Source organism: Carettochelys insculpta, chromosome 2 (assembly GCF_033958435.1).
Source record: "Carettochelys insculpta isolate YL-2023 chromosome 2, ASM3395843v1, whole genome shotgun sequence".
NCBI classification, from domain to species: domain Eukaryota; kingdom Metazoa; phylum Chordata; order Testudines; family Carettochelyidae; genus Carettochelys; species Carettochelys insculpta.
Genome location: NC_134138.1, coordinates 24485908 through 24502803, shown reverse-complemented (window position 1 = coordinate 24502803; position 16896 = coordinate 24485908). Strand labels below are relative to the sequence as shown.

Genomic DNA, 16896 nt, shown 5'->3' with positions numbered 1-16896 from the left:
CCACTTGTCTGACTCACCACTGCAGATATAAAGCAGATATCCACAGATTTTCAAGGTTCTGTTTATTTTCTGTGCTTGTCAAGTACCTAGGACAGTGGAGCCCTAGTCAGGTTTGCTTCTGTGTACTACTGCAATATTAATATAACTGTAATAATACTTTTGCAGACATTTAACAAATATTTTAAACATAAAAACATTATTCTTCTGTGAAACAAACCACATAGCCTTAGCTATGGGCAAAAGCTTATATCAAGTACATCCAACTGAGCTGCTTTGCAAGTCTCCTTGTTACAACAGCCAGTATTTTATTAATGGAACTTAATTCATGAACTGTGTTTAAACTACTGAATTTTATTTACTTTAAACAAATGAAGACTTTCTCATGACAAATACTTAATCCATCCAAATTGCATAACTGGAGGATTTAGGGATTAGTTAGCTTTGAAAATGGGTCAGGGAAAACATCTCTATTTGGTTAAAAGCTAGTCAGGTGAGGAAATGAGTGAAATAGTATGAAAGCTTTTCAGAAAGGTTTTTGTAAATGAGTTTTATGTAATGGTATGAAGAATATTTTGTGTGGATACAGGCATACGGCATTGTTCTTCTCTTACACTGGTATAAATTGAGAGCAACTGCACTGAAGTCACACTTGTAAAAATGGTGTAAGTCAGAGGAGAATCAAGAGCATAGTTTGTGTGCGTGCATGTAAACATATGTGCTTCTTTGATAGGCATTTGCATAAAATGTATGATTTCATAAAAACTTCCAAATAAAAATTAGGACCAGTGTTCCAAAGCTATGACTCTCCCAGATCAACTAAAACTAAACTCTGTTTTCCAATCTTCTACTCTTCCCTCCTTTCCAGTCCCTAAAAACACCTGTCTCTTGTCCAAGGCTCTCTGCTTAGCTGCTTATCATGACATATGTTGCCCACAGGATCTCAGTGCCTGAGTTCTTGAATTTGTGTTCTGGCACACTGAGGAGAAAGCAAATTCCACAAATGCTCTGTTTCTAGATTGTCCCAATTAAATCAGGCTCTCTTCAGCTTTTCAGCTACAACAGAATCACAGAAAAAGAGAGTCTGTCTCTGTAGGTAATTCATTTAAGGCTTCTTAAAAGTTATACCTTTAATTGCACTTGGAAACCCCCCTACAACAATAACATTCAGTGTAGACCACAGATCAAAATCTGCTCCAAGCAGCCCTTTATTTGGTATCCACATTCAGCACCAGTTGAAATTTTTGGGAGATCCGCTGGGTGTGTTACAATCTATCCTGAAGGGAGCCATGATGGATAACAGTGGCTAAGTTGACATCTGATTTAAAAGAAAAAAAGGCACACCATTGTAGTGAGAACAGATGATAACAAACGTTCTTGGCCATTGTAGTTACCTAGGTATCTGAGCCCAGATGAGGAATGCAACAGGATGCATGATGGGCTGAGAATATGGGTAAAGTTAGGCAGGTTCCTTGCTCTGTGTGCCAATGTTATGTATTTATTTTTCAGAGGTAGCTGTGTTAAGTCTGTATCTTCAAAAACAGCAAGAAGTTCTGAGGCAGCTTATAGACTAAAAGATATTCTGATGAAGTGGGTCTTTGCCCATGAAAGCTTATGCTCCAAAATATTTGTTAGTTTATAAGGTGCCAGAGGACCTCTCGTTGTATTTATTTTTCTTTCCTCTTTTTAATGAAAGGTTAGAGCTTGCACAAAAAGGTGACATTTCCACAGGAATTCCTTCTTTTGTCCATGATGTGCAGGATGGGGACTGTGTATCCCTGAAGATGATGGCAATGTGAATATACTCAATCACATTTATAGATTTATATTCAAAATTAAATGGTATTTCTATTACTGTAGATCCACATCTGGCAGCCCTTGCTAAGGCAAAACACACAATTGTTCTGAACGAGTAATGCAGAATTTGTTCTGTAGATAGTTTTTAAAAATTGTAAAAGTTCATGGAACCAGGTTTGCCTGAGTGTAACTAGACAGTTCATCTCTCAGCTTTAACATTCGTCCTTGGGATACAGCTGGAGTTGATATCTACTTTCTGAAGAAGAGTGTTTAATAGATTACAATTTATCCTTTAAGCACATCACTTCCAGACAGCTATTTCAATATGGGAACATGCCAAGAGCTTCCCTGACCTGTGCATTTGGACTTACCTAACTTAATAATGAAACTGTACGTTGGCTTGGGAAAATGAGATTGAGAGATACAACACCAATTAATCATTAACTTTAGTCCAGATGTCAACACCCAAGTCTGATTGTAAAGATACAAGAACCTTCTACTTTGTAGCCTCTATTCATAAAGCCCCACTTTTGCACAGCTCAGATCCGCTGAGTCTGCTCTAAACTATACAGTTGTGGGCTATTCCCAGGGCCCATTCCAGCAATCACAAATCACTGGCATGCAATGGTGATCTTACCTAACCCTCCCTTCTCCCATCCCAGTTTCTTATACGGTCTGGAAAGAGGATTTCCTCCATCCCCAATGAGCTCTTCAACTGGATGGGTCTGCTGTACAAAAGATTCACTGCAAAAAAAGAGTGGCATTGTAATATGTCATGTTAGCTAAGTTAACATTGAGAGAGCTCCAGAGTCTGCCTGAATTGAACCCCGTGAGAGAAACCCACATAACCCTTTGTTTTAGAAAGCATATCGATTTGTTTAACTCAGCTTAAAGCACAGTGTCGCTAGTGAAACTTTCTTAGATTCATAAAGCCCCCAATCTCGCTCACAATGCAGCTGATGGGTAATTTGCCACTGAGCACATCCAGACCCACAAGGCCAGTTTTTTAGGGCATTCTGCTGAGTCTTGTGAGAATGGGCAGGATATATGTGAAATTACAAGCTATTGCTTTAGCACAGAAAGCCTTGTACAAATTTTTGTGTTCCTTTTCCCACACAGCTAGCATCTGACTCATCTGTCATGGAGGCAGTCTAGCATTTCTCATTTTCAGGTTTTGTTCTGTAATAAAGCCAAACACAAATATTGAAGTTTGAGGATCTCCACTGGGGAGCTCAAGTTTCCTGAAGTTCATCTGCAAACCACACTGTTCTTAAGGAACATTTCACCAGGTTAAGTCTCTGAAGCCCAAGAATGGCAAGGCCAAGAAGAGTGGTAGAGTCATTCACCAAGCCACCACCATGCAGTTGTGTGGTAGGTTGGCTCATTACCAGAATCAGAATTGCTTAGAAAAAAAACAAATAGTGAAATCTTAGAGCTTGTATTTTGAGAGAGTTCATGGGTCAGCACAATCTCAACTTGACTGAGCTACGTTGGTGATCCTAAGCAATTTCAAATTTAGATTAATTTAGAGACTAACTTCAATCTATGAAACTCCCTTATCTACATTCACACTACTCTGACTGTATAAATAAAAGTTGTGTGCACCATGTAGCGTTAGGAAGATTGTGACATTTGGAACCTGCCCTTCAAAACAGCTCTTGCAAAAACTGCTTGCTGACACTATGCCCTAGATTTGTATCGGACTATACAGGAGTATTTAACTACCAGCTTCAATGAGCAGAGAAACCCCTTTTTTACATTATATGATAACATTTCAGCATTTTGATACTGACCTTTTTAAATAGAATAACTCAGAACCCAGATTTTTTGTTTGTTTGTTTATTTTCAGTAACTGGGTAGTTCACTGTATTCTCTGATACGCTGCACAACACCAAAGTATACCTGTAATACAAACAGGGATGAGAGGGCAAGAGAGATTACATTTTTGTTTTTAAAAAATGTTCATTTTAACGAGAAACAAAGCAACATAAATATATCCATCTCATATTGGAAAGTACCATGCTTACTTTAACTACTTGAGTTACCATACTGCAGCAAAGAAGCTGTAAGCACAACTGTTCCTCTGTTAAGTAAAGCAGATACTGTCTTATGGTCCTTTGTCAAATATGTGAACATAATCAGAATGACAAATAAGTCATAACTAATGCCATTCAAAACAATATAGTCATGGTACAGTAAACGTTTTTATATGTGTTGCATCACAAAGATTTATTGAAGAGATAAAAATGATTATGGAAAACACTGTGCAGTAACTATGGCAACGGTTATTTGATCTCGCAATAATTAGCTAAGCATCTGATTGCACAATACTTTCACAATACCTCCATGGTTAGTTCATTAAACAAAATTAGATTTTATTTGAAATTTCATCATTCCTTGTCCTAAGCTTGGTTGTAAGTTCAAATGAGCTTGAAAATATATTTTCAAAGTGCTGTTATACATGAATGTAACATACACTGTACATTAATTTGTTAAATTTATTAGACAGTAATGCTGAATACATTGATAGTTTTGAAAGTTTTATTTTAACTCTGTTAGTCTCAGTGTACCTATATGCCTGTACAGAACATCCTGTATGAGCATGTATTTGCATATTATATGTAGGCACATACAACAACTACACTTAAAGGACATTATTAAGGTTGCAAAGTTAAGCACTTCCAAGTTAGAAAATGTCATTATTCATGTTGCTGTGCAAACTTAATTTGTCCTCCTTTTGTGTGAACATTATGATAGCCTTTATTTACATGATCACATACTATTTTTCCACAGAATTCCTGCCTCATTCAGTCCACAGAATAGACAATGCTCATTTAATAAGAAGCTATCTAATATTTTGCTTTATCCTGATTGTTCAGTATGTGGACCTCTGCCTCATTTACTGTGCACTAGTCAAACCTTTTTCTTTAGACCATAGCATTATTTTCCTTGTGGCTTTTTAATGTCATTTGTCACTATAATGTTTGAGTGCTCCATGAAAATTGTTTTTTACAACACCCCTGTGAGATGCATGGATTTGATCCCTAATTTGTACATGGTGAACGGAGGTGCATAGAGATGTATGATAGATGTATTCATGAATTTTAGATTCTGCATTTGAGGCCTTATTATTCAGAGTATTAGCACTACATAGTGCAGTGTCTGATTTCCTGTTTTTAAAAAGCAAACTGAAGACAGAGAACTTCCATCATGAAGCATCCTACTTATACCTATATGTTTCATCGGCAGGGTTGGAACTTACTGAGGCCCACTGAACAGACCTCTGCCTCTTGAGCTAAAGGTGTAACTAATAGCAGTAGTAGGCTATCAATTTCTATGTGGACTGGCACTGACAAAGGATACTTTGCCACAGTCTTTCACAGATATTGGTTGACAGCAGAGGAATGACAAGACTTGGGAATCCTGGCTTTCATTCCAGGCTCTGGATGGATGTCTTTGGGTGAAAACAGATGGCTATTCCATAATCTGACACTCCGAGGGCAGAAGGTGGGGGCCTGCAAGAGACCTTAAAAATACCTTGCCTCTATAGGCTTCTGCATAAAAGCTTCCCAAGGTCACAGAATCCCTGACCTTGAGAGGTAGCTGTTACCAGCCAAGTGAGAAAACCCCTTTTTAGAACCCTGGAGGACAAACTTGGGATGCCTCCCTGTGAGGTAACCCCAAGCTCTTAACCCTCTTTTAGGAGAGAGCTTGAGAACAAAGAGAAGAGCAAACTGCAGTCTCTGATAGCTAACCTTTCGGTTTAGGCATACATACATATAGAATCTGCTTTAGGACTCAGGAATTAAATCATTGCCTTAAAAAGGGTGTTTCGTTAACAAAACAAAAGATACATGGGATAATGCATACTTGATTATGAGGTGTTACCAAGCAACTAAAAAAAGGTAGACTAAAACACAGAGAATGACTTCCCTGGGATTTAGTTTAAAAGTTACAATGTTACAGGGGTGTACATTAGTTCCATTCTCCTCAGCTAATTAAGTCCCAGTCTCCACAGCTTGGGCTTCTCATCCTATTTCCAGTCTCTTTGGCCACCAAATCCTAATGTCACCCCTGCAAACTCTCTGCCTCAGTCTCTCACCCACTCCCAGTCTCCTTTCGCTGCCATTCCCAGCCTCCCAGTTTCTTTCCCAGCCATTTCCAGACTCACCCATCCACAGTTTCTTGTCCAGGTCTTTGTCCAGCCAGTCTTTGTTCTCCTCTTCACATCTCTCTCCTTCCCTCCATCCTGTCACCCTACAGGGTTTGTCTTCTTGCCCAGCCAGTCCCAAATCTCCTCCATTTCCCTGCCTCCCTACACCCCCCTCCCGCAACGCCAGGTCACAGTTTCTTCCACTCTCACACTTACTAACAACAGCAGCCTCTAATCCGAGTTTCATCCCCCATGCTCCTTCTCCTGGTCTGCTTTGCCACACAGGTTCAGCAACTTTCACCCCTGCATTCTTATTTTTCCTCCTCTGTCCTGCATATGCCCAGCAGGAGATCGTTGAGAACAGTTTTTCTATTCTCTGTTTATGTTCCTGGACCCAAAAGAAAAACACAGCAGCATAAAAGCTGCAGTTGCAGGGAAAGGCCTTCTCAGCCCCAGGCTGGAACATGTCCAGTGCAGACAAAATCTTTGGGGAATTGAGCGGCTATAATCTGAAGTATCTACTGAGCATGTGCAAACAGTATTTTTTTTCAGAGACTTATAACCTGAGCAAATTTTAATAGATTATGAAAACCATCAAAAAGCACATCCCTAACACACAGGCTGAATTTCAAGTCCCTGCTTCAAAGCATTAGGGTGATGTAGTTGTTTAAAGAAAAGATTATCAGAATTTAACGTAGGAAAACCAATCTACTTGTTGCTGTTCTTTTCTAAAAAATAGTTGAACTCATTTGACTCCATTTTTTTCATAGCGTTCAGTCTGAGGCAGACACCTGAGATGGAGAATTTCAAGCCAAACAGTTACAGTTTGGCGAAGTTAGAAGCAACTGTAAAGAGGACATTATAATGTGAAATGTCGAGGAACTTTAGTAACAGGTGGCACTACCTACCTCATCTATAATAGGTAGAGTATACAGACTTGTTTTATATGCGGCAAACTTGATTTTTATTCAGCACAAAGCATCTGTTAAATTAATTGAGCAGAACATAACATAATTATACTGTTTTCACTATATCTCTGTGAGTGTGCGTATTGTTCTGCTCAGTTAATTTATATGGTTTTCCTGAAGCACCATTCTTAAACTTTCATGATTAATCTCTGGGAATAGAATGTAGGGTAGGCTGGATATATCTGGTGCTTTTCAAAATTCCAGGTATTAAAGTGCTTCACAGTATTTACGTGTTATTAGTCTTAGTCTAGTCCTCAGTATTTATACAGCTCACCTTACTGTAACATCTGAGCACTTCACAATCTTTAATATATTTCTCTTCCCAGTGCTCCTGTGAAGTAGGGAGGGAAGTGCTGTTATCTTTATTTTGCAGATGAAACACAGACTAAGTGACTTGCACATCCCTCACAAATTCTGTGGCAGAATAAGGAATTCTTTTTTTTTCCAGCTCCCAGGTTAGCACCTAGATCACTAGATCATCTTTCTCCAAATCCTGTCTGACTCTGACTGCTGAGTAGGTAGGAGAGGCTGACTGAACCTCAGCAGAGGTGATGTGGGTGGGATAGGAGAAACACAGGGGTTTCTCTTGCTCACTGATGACCTTACTTGTTGATAGGATATGCACAAAGTGACTGACAGCATTTGCTTTTAAGGGTTCAGTTTTGATTTTAAACTAAACACAGAAAGCCAGGTTTTAACAAAGACAGCTGGCATTTTTATTCCAAAATATTCAGAAATCAGAGCCTTTTTTTCCAGACCCTTATAAAACTGTGTGTCATGGCTCATGGCCTCACAGGCTGACTTGTCCTGTGTTGTGCATGTGCTTGGAGAGTGCGGTGATTAGATTGGATTGAGATGTAAGCAAGGTTTTAAAGAGGAATTTAAAAGAAGTAAATTATGACTTTATGAATTTTGACAGGATGTTTGTCTCTACAAAGAGACAGCACGTCAGAGAGCCTGGAGATGCTTTAGGGCTGATGTGATAAATGAGGTGAGACTAAAGGGCTTTAAAAGTGAAGGGGAGAGTATGAATGGGAATTGAGGGCACTCAGAATGTCTTGAGTGCCACTCAGCTCATGCAGGTTAGGGTCCTGAGGCCATAATCCATCTAACGTGCTTTTCTATGAGTAACTTTCTATATGTGCTTTGTCCCTTGCCGATATTCACACAGATACATGTTTGTAGTATTGTGCCTTACAATGGAAACCCTTAGATGCAGCAATGTTGTCTTTTTTAATATATTGCTTGCAGAGCCATGTGTGCGCATCACTATAAATCAAAACAACTGAAAAAAATGGTATTTGGCAAAATATAGGTTCCCATAATAAATTCTGCAAAAAAAAAGTGCATATTTTTCATAGCAGAAAATGTGGTTTGTGTAAACAGAGTATTCTGACGTTCATGATAAACTGTTTGAAATTTTATTATTTTGCAAGCGTGGGGAAGAGTGGGAGGAGGGAATTAAAGAAAAGTCATGTGTGGCAGGCAGTACATTTTTTACCTCTGTCAGTGCTAACTACCTAGGGCTCAGGTAAGTCTCAAATGCCAAGTGCACAGCTTCACTCTGATCAAAATATTTACTACTAAAATCCTTCCAGCCAGTGTGAAATGCACTTTCAGATTAGATGTTTTTTTTAAAATGCATTTGCATGGGACAATACTGGCCCAGACTCTTTGACGAAAGCTGTATATCTGGCAGTGATCGGAGGGATTTAGCTACATATATTGGAGTGGAAAGAATTCATGGTCTTTTGGGGATGCTCAGATTTGGGACCCAGTCCTTTTCACTGGTACAACAGTATTGGCACAGAAACATCAGAGGGCAGGTGAAAAGATCTTTTACTGAGAGACAGGAGGAAGGGAGCGAGTAATGCTTAGTGCTCCTGGAGTAGGAGACCTGTCTTCCCATAAATCAGAATTGAATCTGATCAGCTGAGACTAGATCAGTGTGGGGACTCAACTTACATCAGGAGCTGTTTTTGCAAGAAGCAAAAATGAGTTTACCTGCCCATCAGTCAACTATCTCTAGCCTTACACTTGATAGAAACTATTTTAGCCTTTTGGCAACGTTGCAAGACTATATCTGTACTCAGGACACATTAGCTACGTCTACACAAGAGGCTTTTTTCCTGGCAAAACTGGGCTTTTGTCGGGAAAAAACGCCGAGCATCTACACCCAAAATCCTATTGGGTGTGTAGCAGTCCATTAACAGACATCATGTTAGACAAATTATTGGGATGACAAATGTTTTCACATGTTGCTCATTGCAGAACTATTTAACAGTGATTAAAAATTGTAGGGCCTGGACAGTACCTTTGAGAGGTACAGTAGATGTTGTGAAGTCCATACAGCTGTAGTAAAAAAGGGCTGGCATCAGCATCTCTTGTAAAGAAGAGACATTGGGGCTTACTGCCCTGTCACTTGCACCAGCATAAATCAGGAACAGACTTATGCAAAAAGTGAAATTGGTATCAAGCCAATTAAGCCAGTGCCATTGGATGGAAAATTTAAGAGAAATATAGTTGAATCTACCCTTTGCAAATAATAAAACAAGCAAAGAAAATCCTTGGCTAAATAGTCATCTTACATCTACAGCTTTTATATATGTAGTACTTTTCAGACTAGTTAAAAATGACAGGCCCCTGTCATTCCAAACAACTTACAGTTTAAATATTTGTTGAAATGCAGGTGGCGGTGGGAGAGAGGGAGGAAGGCGGCGTTAAAGAACATTCATATTACTTGCTAATGCTGGGATATTCTCTTTGGTGCACTTATATACATTTAGTCATGGCTTCAACATCCATGGAGTGTGTGATGCACCTTCAGACTGATGTATTAAGCTGTGTATAACTCTGTTATTTGAAGCAATACAACAAATAGACAATTAAATTAGGATGGCTTTTCCCAGCTTTTTCTTGATTTTGAGCTCTGCTGACAGGAATTATGTGCAAATCTGTGGAAAGCATCTTGCACAAGTGGGCATTACCAGAATACAAACAAATGAGGATGATAACAATTAGTAAAATTACTCAGTTATTTCCAGTTGAACCAAACAGGGGGAAAAGATTTAGCTCATAAACTGTTCTATGTGAAATGTTATCTTTCTGTAACCAAAATGCCTCTGGTTTTGAAGTCCAGCAGTTGATAGGACAATAGAATGCTCAGTAAATCATGCTGTCAGTATTCTCCACACTTATGTATAAATCCTTTAGGTCTAGTGTTTAACTAAACAAAACCAATAACATAAATAGATTATGGGCACAGGCAGCAAAGCTGAATGTCTGTCTATTGAATAATAGAGGAAATACTTCTATTGCATCATAAAACTTGGAGTTTGATAGAATCAAGGTTGTGAACATATGTAGCTCACTGTGAAACTCTTTCTGGGTTGTTGATACTCTTACAATATTTTGTGGTGTGAAGTCTATTTTTTTTATTCAAAGCCAATGTCTAGGGCTGAGTGGCTGTTGGTGGGTGCACTCAGTTCTAAGTGGGTAGTATTTCATTAACATGTTTATTGCTGCTCTCAAGTGGTGGACTGCAGGTCCTATTAATCCTAATTACCATATGAAAAACGCATACACTGAGGGTGCCACATACATCCTTGAAGTCGTGTCCTGGTGATAAATTGTTCCCTTGGTGAAACTATGCTCCTTGAGGAAAAAACTGTAAAATGTTTGGATGGCCTGAAGTGTGTTTCTCACTAACAGTTGTTGTATGAGGAGCCCTGCAAAACTAAAGGCTAGCAGATGTGTGCCCACTGATATGGGGACTTTCCCCATCTATAATAAGGGGAGCTCCTTCATATATAGACAGGACATTCGTCGAGAGACTAACTGTAATAGAGGTTGAACCTCTCTAGTCCAGCACCCTCTGACCTGGCAACATCCCTGGTCTGGCCTGATTTTAGTTAGCCAGATGTCCACTTATCATGGATGTGACCAGGTTTGCTGCAGTCCCATAAAGTTTGTTTACATCCAGTAGTCCTGGCTGTCAGTGTTCTGTGCTGTTATTTATGTCTAATTTACCCCCTGAGAACCCTGTAAGCAGTGGAAGTGTTGTCAATACAACTAGACAATATTGACCTCCCAAGGTCCGGCAAATTCTCTGGTTTAACACCAGTTAGGTCCCAAGGGTACCGTATTAGAGAGATTCAAACTGCATAATATATACTGAATAGAGAAGCCTATCATCGATCATTGCCGCAGATTTCAAAACACTTAATACAAGAGTTCCGGATAACCACCTAAGGTGAAATCCTGGCCCGATTCAAGTCAATAGGATTTTTGCCATTGACTTGAGTGAAGCCAGGATTTCAGCTACTGCCTCTAACCTTCTCTTTTATGGAAAGGAGACAGAGAATGTTTTAGGGGTTTGGGTTTGGTTTGGGTTGTTTTGGTTTGTGTTTGTGTTTTTTGTTGTTTGTGCTCGACATCAGGGCCATTCTGCAAAGGTTGCAGCCCAAATCTTGACTTTCCTTTAGGTTTAATTCCACATGTGTTAGGTTCACTTATTCATTTACTTTTTGATCTTGGTTTGTGCCACATTGAATATGTAGTACCTCTAAATTTTTTTTTGACCATAAGTTTATTGCTTTGGCAAATAAAGGACATTGCTTCTGTGTCAAGAACTGTTGCTTAGTGGTAGTAGTCATTCCTGAGAAATGGTTCATTTGGTGCTGACAGTGCATGTGTCATCATCAAAGGCTTTGAAATGCAGCAACGCTCAAGGCTATATTCTGTCTCCCATGTTGCCCAACAAGATGCCTCTTGGAGACATCTGAACATGGCAGGAAGCCTCCATCAGTAAGCTGCTGGTAAATATCAGTGACTTTGTGCTCAGGAGAACCTGTAAGTTCAGCATCTACCATGAAGAAATGAGGGGATGATATTGCCAGCTGGCTATGTTGGAATCCCTTCTTCTTAATGCTGATAAAACTGAAGTCTTACTACTGAAAGACAAGGGTGATTTCCTCCACATTTATTCAGTCATTGTTTATTCATAGGATTTGTCTAGAGATAATGAAGCCATGTTTCGAGTTTTGGAATGTCTTTCAGCCATGGCCTTCTCACAGAAAATCCCATGTGTTAGATGCGTTATGAAATATTTTTTTAGTTGCTCACTTAGCCTATTCTCTTATTTAGCTTGCAATCACATCACAGTAACAGAATATCCCTCATGACTACAAGGCTTGTTTATTGTAATTTAATTTATCCATTCTCACAGGATGGCTTTTACATTGCTAGCAATATGTTCAGAGTTGAGCAATGCTGGTTTGAATGCATATATGAGCATATTACTATGATTCTCGACAGTAAGTGCTTGTGAAGATGAGGCCTGTCGATGGTGGCACAAAAGGGGCAGTTGCTCTTTGGCCCGGCAATTCAAAAGGATGCCTAGGGCCCTTTAAATAACTATTGGAGCATCACACAGCACCTCCAGGCATCTCTGAAGGCTGCCTGGGGGGCCAAGGATGGTTTCTGTCTAAGGCTCCACGCTTTCTGGGAGCACAGAGCCACCCCACCACCTTGCCCAGGGCCCTGCAAGTCTCTTGGCACCACTGATGAAGACTGACTGTAAGGTTACACTGTTGACTTCTAAACGGCTGTCAGGTAGTTGAGATTGGCTGTATTTTAACCTCTCTTTGGTTTTTGTGCTGGGGCTTGTAAGATTTAGGTGTCTAAGCACCTAAATGCCTGAGACCCTCTTTAGCTTAATTCTAGAGTAGTGGTGTGCAACAGAAGTTAAAGGATCACCACAGCCTGCCCTCTGCTCAAAATAAATGACCTCCCCAAATGCTGAAAACTCACCAGAGCAGCTGCTACCACCACTGGAGCTGCCCCAGGTCCTGGGGCTGGAGCCGTGGCTGGAGCTGCACCAGGGCTGCGGGAACCCACAGCTCCAGGCTGGAGCCGCTGCAGGAGGAGCTGCCATGCACTTGTCCCACCAAGTGGTGGGGTGAATGCATGGAGGGGTGAAGGGTGCTCCATGTGTATGGCTCTAAGTAGCCACATTTTGCCACACTGTGATGTTCAGTTAGCCACATGTGGCAAGCGGCAAGCCTATTGGGCACTGCAGTTCTAGGGGTATGTATTTGTGCAAAACTTGCTAATTAGGGATCCTACTGTGACATCTTAAATTGTCAGATGATCACAATTTTACTATCTTGGAACAATTAGCATTAAATACATTAGCAATTTGATCAGGGAAACTAAAGATGCAAGTTAGAATGTTAAAAATGCATGATGGAAGTGGGAGTTGTAGCACAGCAAGTTGTTGCTTTCCATTTGCTGCTGTTGAACATAGATTGCATCATTATTATAGTCTTGAAGCCTTAAATTCCAACCATCCTACAGAGTATTTGACAGCATGCAGGGAAAATTACATTGTACGTAGCTCAGGTCCTGAATGATACATATATTATTGTATATGTATTAATGTGTGTGTATATTTTACACACACACACACACACTCAGTTTTGGCAGGAGGTAGGATTTTGATACTTCAGGACTCTATCCAGTCTATGTATGCCTTTCTAATGAGATTTTCACCATGACAACAAAGCAACATTTAGCTATGCAGTTTTATAACAAACTGCAGATAAGGTGATCAGACTGCAAAATCTGCTCACACAAAGGGGGAGTTCATAGAAAGTGAACTTTTTTTTAGATAGCTAATGTGACAACTGACTTCAGCACTAACTCCAAAATAATTTATAAAAATCTATCATTCGGCTTCACTTCTCTGTGAGATTCTAGGAAGTAACAACAGAATAAATTCACACTTCTCAGTCTGTGATGAAGTGTGGAACAGATACTAAAAATAAGTGAAACATGACTCATATCTTAATTCTGTGTTGTACCGCAGCTACTGTACTGAAGTGTAGACCCAACTGGATAGGATAACAGCTTCCAAATAATGTTCATGTATACAATTTTATTTTTCTGTTCAGTTATCAGTAAATATTTACCATAAATAGCTGCTGGAAGGACTCTGTAATTTTGACTGCATGCCTGCTGGAAAGGAAAGTTTCAATGGGAGCAGTGGGGAACATAATAAATCAAATGTGTTTGGAATTTAATTACAGTAATATTCTGGCAGGAAATCTTTAATTCTGTTTCAAATGTAAATATGTTTCTTATCTCTGTTAATCTTTGAGAGGGAGGCCATGCTGATATTCCTTTGTTGGTTATCTTTTTAATTTCACCATATCAGCAATGCCACCATATTTAAATCTATTTCAGGATCATATTAACTCATGATAATTAGATTATCATAAAAACTGTGACTCAGTGTGACAGTATGCAGAGGTTGTTGGAGAAAGTCCTGGTATTGGGGCTGGTAGGTCATTTTTCTTAGTATTTTCTATGCCTCATTTCCCTTACATGCAGTGCCTGTGTGTATCATGTACTTATATGATCCCCATTACCATTGTACCTGAGCCCTTAAAAATACTTATCCCCATAACACACCAGTGAAGTAGGGCAGTGCTGCGATTTCACTTTTAGAGACGGTCAACTGAGGCACAAAGAGCCTAAGCAAGTTGCTTAAGGTCTGTCAGGAATTCTGTGGCAATTCAGGGAATTAAATCTAGCCCTCCCGAGTCATAAGCTGGCAGACTAATCACTGAACCATCCTTCTTCACATTCCTTAACTGTTTTGTTTCCCGGGCAGTCTATGACCTGATGTCCCTGGGGACATGCAAACATATCTAGGCCAAATTCTTCCATTTTTACTCTTGCTGAGAAGTACCTAAGTCCCATGGGTAGCTGCCTCTTTTCCTTGTATAAGGCTGAACGTGGCCTTCAGTGAATAGAGATTTCATCCCTTCTTCATTTAGGTTCCTCTAAATTAGACAGTTGGTATCTTGTCAGACATTTATTTTCAAATTGGATCTTTTAAAATGTTGCTGTTTAGGAAGTGAATATCTTAGAAGCTGTTGAATCTTATAAACAAGAGGGGGTGGGTGTTTTCAATTGTCTTATCATACACCACAAAATCAAATACTACAAAGATCCAGTCAGAAGAAGTGCTTACTACCTTTATTAATGATTTGGCATGACTGGAAAGATTAACAGAACATAAGACATTATTTAGAATAAGTAAACTAGAGAAGACAAGGAACAGCACTAAGCATCTGGGTAGCATTGTGATGGATCAAATTCACTATACAGCAGGTAAGTTCAGGGTGATGTATGTTGTAAGTATCAATTTTATATACATGTTACTGCATTTAGAGTTATATAACTACTTCAGGGAGTCATATCTGAGGTGTGTCAGCATGGACAGTGCACGCAAGACTGAACCAAAATCATATGAAGAGTCTTGCTGATTTATTTTCAGCCAGCATAACATAAATGTCAAAAGTCTTTAATTTTATGGCTGCTCCATTAAATAGTCTACAGTCCGAAGGATTAAATCACACTACACACACATTGCAGAAATTAAGATGAGGAGATCCCCTTATGAGTCTTAGCCTAGCAGTGGAAGAAAAAGCGAACAAGTTGACGCTAGTGGTGGGCAATCTGTGTTTCATGGACTCCCTCCCCCATGTGCCTTTCGTGCTCTGGGGCACTAGAGCTCTGCACTTTGTACTTCTTCCCCATCCTCCCAGCACTTTAGGAATGCTGTGAATCTGCTGATTTGTGCTCATCCCTGCTCCACATGCTCCTTCCCAGAGTTAGAGCACCGCAAATCGGATGTTCCAGCTATGGAAAGGGGAAGGAGAATCAGGGACAAGCACAAACCAGCAGATTCATGGTGCTTCTAAAGTGCTGGGAAGGAGGGGAAGAAGTAGAAAGTGCAGGCGTCCAATGCCCCATTGCATGAGAGGCGCATGGGGAGGGGGACAAACATAGGTGGAATCCCAGTGGGCTGTGGATTCTTGCGGCTCACTGAGGGTGAAGGCAGTGCACCTAGGCCCACCCAGTTTTTGATTGTCCATTGTTGTGTTAGGCTGTCTAAGAAATTAATAAAGCAAATGCAATAAACAACTGGTACATCCTTATTGTGTCCTCATCTTTAGAAAATTATAGCTATGATGGAAAGGGCCCACAGAAGGGCAACAAAAATTATTAGAGACATATGATGAGATATTTAAGAGAAGGGCCACACAGTTTGGGCAGGAGGTGACATCAGAGAGGTGTGTGAAATGATGAACTCTGCAGAGAATGCTTTTTCTTACTCATGATTCTAGGACAAGGGGACACTCAGTTAAGGTAAAACAAAATCACAGTTAAAAAACTGATGCAAAGAAATGCCATTTTTCCTTTCAAAAATTTGACACCAGGTGGTGATGAGGCCAAAAGAAAACTTGAGGCATATACTTTACATTCCTCCTACCCAAGTAAAAAATGCTGAACAGATGACAGAAACCAGGGCAATTAAGTGAGGAAACAAGGGGGAAAAAACTTTTATTTTTTTAATGGAAGCAAGATCTTTAAGAAAAAAAAATCAGAGCCTGAAGAGAGAAAAGTTTGAGCAAGATTTTCAAAAGTAACTAGTGGTTTTGGTGATCTCATTTTTGCATGTCCAACTTGAAACATCTTACATGTGTAGTAGACAAAGAAGGAGAGAGTGCAGTGTTTTAGAGTAGCCAGGTGCCTTGTATAATGTGGAAAGGATGGAGATGATTAGCAGGATAATGTTAACCTCCAATTCAGTGATAGCCTTTCCATGGATGACAGAAAGCAAGCTAGATAGCATATAGTTAAAACTTGGTTATGAAAGTGTTAGATGCATTTAAAGAACACAGAATAAGTAGTCAAAATGCAGTGCTGAGTCACAATTTTTAAAGGAAGTTAGCATGGAAATAAGTGAACCCTTAACTGTCATTTTAACAACTTCATTACATTATGGGAGACTTTGGAGGATTGAACCTCGGAAATGTCAACATTTAATGCGTTATTTTTTAAAGGCTTATGAGTGGAGCTTTTTAAACTATATACTTAAGAAATTTATCCAGCATCCCAGATTTCATT

General features: G+C 39.6%; 1 protein-coding gene and 1 long non-coding RNA gene across 2 annotated transcripts in view; one reads left to right on the top strand and one right to left on the bottom strand.

Moving 5' to 3' along the window:
- The window catches only part of NSMCE2 (NSE2 SUMO ligase component of SMC5/6 complex), a 202039-nt gene that overhangs the window by 139833 nt on the left and 45310 nt on the right, over window positions 1-16896 (top strand). The window lies entirely within an intron of this gene.
- Window positions 1108-6533, bottom strand: LOC142008429 (uncharacterized). The gene is made up of 4 exons (XR_012644142.1): window positions 5966-6533; window positions 3588-3696; window positions 2432-2538; window positions 1108-1315 (listed from the first exon to the last, which is right to left on the bottom strand). It is a non-coding gene; the product is annotated as an uncharacterized LOC142008429 (long non-coding RNA).